Source organism: Rousettus aegyptiacus, unplaced genomic scaffold, assembly GCF_014176215.1.
Source record: "Rousettus aegyptiacus isolate mRouAeg1 unplaced genomic scaffold, mRouAeg1.p scaffold_m13_p_13, whole genome shotgun sequence".
NCBI lineage: Eukaryota > Metazoa > Chordata > Mammalia > Chiroptera > Pteropodidae > Rousettus > Rousettus aegyptiacus.
In genome coordinates, this window is record NW_023416288.1 from 74,192,222 (window position 1) to 74,196,978 (window position 4,757).

Sequence of the window (4,757 nt, forward strand, 5' to 3'; positions counted from 1 at the left end):
TTGGTACCTTTTCTCTTTAATATGCTGGGTTTTATCAACCTCTTAACCAACCTCAAAAATGTTGTCTACTCATTGAAAAAAAAGTTATAATCACCAGGCAGGTTTTAAATATTTTATATTTTATTAGATTTTATAACATTGGATTTCTCTTAAGGCCATAGCAAATATTCCGAGATACTAAGTCAATTGTAGTCTATTAAACAGCTTGTGGGTACAATTGGCCCAGGTTTGAAATTAATTTTTACTGACATCATCAACTGAATGGAAAACAAATAATGAGTAGTGATTTTAAAATTTGATCTAACTTACAATCTAAGGACATAATCGTATTATTTATTATATATTTTATCTATTAAATAATTTTATTTATTTTATTAAACAATTAACAGAAATCATAGGAGGATCTAGTGCTTGCATGTGCTTGTAAAGTATTAATATTTAAAATTTAATATTAATATTCCTAAGGCATATTAAATTGGACCCTTGTTAATTCCCTAAATGATAGCATAGAAGTTATTGAAAATAATTAAAAATTGTGGAATCAAGAAAATGATCTTTATATTATTATTCTGTGTTATCTGACAAAAACATTTATGAAAAATAAATTCTATGGTTATTGATTTTTATATAATTAAATGGAAATTATTTTAATTAAAATTATGTATTATACATCACCAGATAAAAAATTTACCTAGTTTATTTGTTACAAATGATCACAAGAGGTATATACTATTTAAAATTTAAAATATGTATATTTACATATAAGGAGTATAAGAAAAGGAATAGAAATAAGATAAGAAAAACTATACTTGCATGAATGATTAGATTTCCTATTAATTATCATAGGACCAGGTATGTTTTAGGTTGAACAGTTCATAAAACTCTTGTGGCAAAAACTTAGTTTTTCTCTTTTGGGGACTTTAAATTATATCTTTCTAAAAATATTAATTAATTTATTTTTATTATAGTGACATTATTTAATGAAATCCAGTAAGTTTCAAATGTATAATTCCATCTATGGCCATGCCACCCTGACTGAACAAACCAATCCCATCTGACCTCGGAAGCTAAGCAGAGTTGGGCCTGATTAGTACTTGGATGGGAGACCACCTAGGAAGACCAGGTGCTGTAGATGTAAAAAAATTTTTTAAAATTAAAAAAAAAATAAGGGATTGTAAACTGACAATGTCCTTGTAATCTGTGACATCAACCAAAGGATGCCTCGTCTAAAAAAAAAAATGTACAATTCAACAGCAAGTAATATATATATATATGTGTGTGTGTGTGTGTGTGTGTGTGTGTATTGCACACATTGCATTGTGTGTTCACTGCCTATAATTAAAGTTCTTTCTGTCACCACATATTTTACCCCTTTTATCCCATCTACCTCCTCCCTCCCTTACTCTCTGGTAACCACTAGTCTACTGGCCATGTCCATGAGTCTCTTTGTTTGTCGTGTTTGTTTGTTGCTTTTAGATTTATATGTCACATATAGGTGATGTCATATGGTTTTCAACTTTTTCTGTCTGGCTTATTTTGCTTAGCATAATTATCTTGAGGTCAATTCATGTTGTCACAAATGGCGGTATTTCATCTATTCTTATAGCTGAGCAGTATTCCATTGTATATATGTACCACATCTTCTTTATCTAGTCCTCATAGGACACTTCAGTTGCTTCTATGTCCCAGCCACCATGAATAATGCTGCTATGAACATTGGTGTGAAAATATCTTTTCAAATATGAGTTTTCAAGTCTTTGGGGTAAATACCCAGCAGAGGGTTTGCTGGATCATATGGTAGATCAATTCTGAGTTTTTAAAGGAACCTCCATACTGTTTTCCATAGTGGCTGTACCAATTTGCAGTGTCATCAGCAGTGTATGAGGGTTCCTTTTTCTCCTCATCCTCTCCAACATTTGCTATTACTTGTCCTGTTGATTATAGCTATTCTAACACGTGTGAGATGGTATTTCATTGTGGTTTTGATTTACATTTCTCTAACAGCTTGTGATGTTGAGCGTTCTTCCATATTTTTCGGCTATTTGTATGTCTCCTTGGGAGAAGTGTCTGTTCAATTCCTCTGCCCATTTTTAAATTGTATTATTTGAAAACAGTTTTTCTTAGTCTTCATAGACCACTGCTAATGCTATTAACAGATAAAATATAGTCATTACATTTAAAATAAATATTCTAAGATATTGTAATCTTAATGTACTATACAGTAAATTAAGTTTTCTTGAGGTTTCTGGTCAAAATGACAGACTAAGTTAACTCTGAACTCACATACTCCCATGATTACCTCAAAATTACTACTAAATTATACAACAACCACCCTTGAGAACTACCTGAAGACAAGCCAAAAAGAAGTCCTGTAACTAAGGATATAAAGAAGAAGCCATGTGGAGACTGGTAGGAGGAGAGGAGACATGAAATGAGCTGGTCCCACACCTACGCATGGCAGTTAATAATTGAGAAGTAAATCTTGCTGCAGAGGTTCCCCACTGAAGAGTGAGGGGTCTTAGCTCCCCAGCCCAGAGCTGAGAAGAAGACTCCCTGCAACAGCTGGCAAGGACTCATCAAAGGCTCAGTGCAAGTGAGATAAAGCATTCTGTAGATCCAGGTGTCACTTAAAGGGCCTGAGCACAGATTTAATTTCTCACAAACACTCACTCTAAGCTGCAGTGAAGGTACAGTAGTTCAAAAGGTGCTAGGGACATACAGGGAACAAATGAATTGACTGGCTTCAGGGCAAGGGCTGGAGGGACAGCTCTCTGTGATGTAAGCAGATGCCATTGTTCTTTTGTTGAGGCTTCTCCCCACATAGTGTGCAGGTGAGGGAGGGTGCCAAGTGTGAGTCTCCATTAACCAGCTAACTTTGCGCTCTCCCAAACCTGGTGATTTTCTGAGACCCTACCCCACTCAATTCATGCACCCAGCTGAAACCTCTTTCAGAGGCTAATCCATGCTGTAGTCTTTTCTGAAATCTCTCAAAGGTCCGCAAATCCCAAACAAGCAGTGGCTGGCCTGGGCACACCCTGTACCTATTACTAAGTGGCCCCAGGCCTGGCACTAGTGATGACCAGCCTTAGTTCATAGCATATCTACTCCCAGGTGTCTCCAAGCCCAGCACAGGCAAATACCAAACAAAGACCACTTTGTAGCTCCTACTAGGTGGCCTCAGAATGGACAAAGGCAGTGGCTGACTTTGGCCTGAACCAGAACACCGCACAAGAGGTTTCAGAATGAACATACTTGATAACCAGTTTCAGATCACACCAGGGCACCACCCAATTAGCTTCACAAATGGCATACCCAAAAGGTGGACTTTAGAGTACCTGAACCCCACTAAAGCAAATCCTGTTCTGTGGGGTCATCCCCTATAGAACAACTTATCTGCTAAAGTCACAGCTAGTGTCCCTAACCAGTCAGGCCGAGGGTTGTTACACCCGCTGATGTTCTAACAGCAGTTAAGGCTCAACTACAATAGTATGGCTTATATAACCCACACGAGAGACATCTCTGGAACACCTGGATCAACTCAACAGGGAGCCTATACTGCTGGGCCCCATAGGACACCATAACATCACTCTGCCAAGACTGGAGGATGTAGCAGACCTAAAACACAAAGAAGGCAGCCAAAATGAGACAAAGAAACATGTTCCAAATGAAAGAACAGGATATAAGTCCAGGAAAAGAACTAAACAAAATGGAGGCAAGCAATCTACCAGATGCACAGTTCAAAACACTGATATAAGGATGCTCAATGAACTCAGGGGAAGAATAGATAAGCTCAGTGAAAACTTCAACAAAGAAATAGGAAACATTAAAAAAGAGATAGAAAACATAAAAAAAAACAGTTAGAAATAATACAATAGTGAAGTGAAGAATACATTAGATGGAATAAACAGCAGCTTAGAAAGAGCAGAAAACTGAATCAGTGATTTGCGAGACAAAGCAGTGGAAACACCTATCAGAACAGCATAAAGAATAAAAAATTCTCCCCCCTCCTAAAATGAAGATAGTTTAAAGGACCTCTGGGAGAATATCAAGCATAACTTTCATATTGTAAGGGTCCCTAAAGAAGAAGAAGAGACAGCAAGAGATTGAAAACCTACTTGAAGAAATAATGACTGAAAACTTTCCTAACCTGGTGGAGGAAATAGACATGCAAGTCAAAGAAGCACAGAGAGTCTCAAATGAGATGAACTCAAAGAGGCCATCATAATTAAAATGCCAAGAATAAAGATAGAGAATCTTAAACATAGCAAGAGAAAAGCAGTTAGTTACAAACAAGGGAGCTCCCATAAGACTGTAAGCTGACTGATTTCTCAACAGAAACTTTGCAGGCCAGAAGGTATTAACATGAAATATTCAAGGCGATGAAAAAGGAAGACCTACAACAAGATTACTCTACCTGACAAGGTTATTGTTTAGAATCAAAGGAGAAATAAAGAGCGTCCCGGGAGAGAAAAAGCCGACGGAGTTCATCATCACCAAATCAGTATTACAGGAAATGTTAAAGAGACTTCTTGAAGAAAAAAAGAAGAAAGAAGAAGAAAGAGGAGGAGAAGGGGAGGGAAGAGGAAGGAAGAGGAAAAGAAAAATATAATTATTTAGAAGTGTATCTTAAGTCACTATAGTAGACTTCCATTAGTTGCTTATACCAGTTTTTCTAACAGTATAAACATATTGACTGAATCTGAGATACTGTAGAGGTTAACTTTAAACATCAGTGATCTGTTGTAGTAGATCACTCT

General features: G+C 36.6%; 1 pseudogene; it reads left to right on the top strand.

Moving 5' to 3' along the window:
- Positions 1-1,013: 1,013 nt before the first annotated feature.
- Positions 1,014-1,135, top strand: LOC118610893 (annotated as a pseudogene).
- The last annotated feature ends 3,622 nt before the right edge of the window (positions 1,136-4,757 follow it).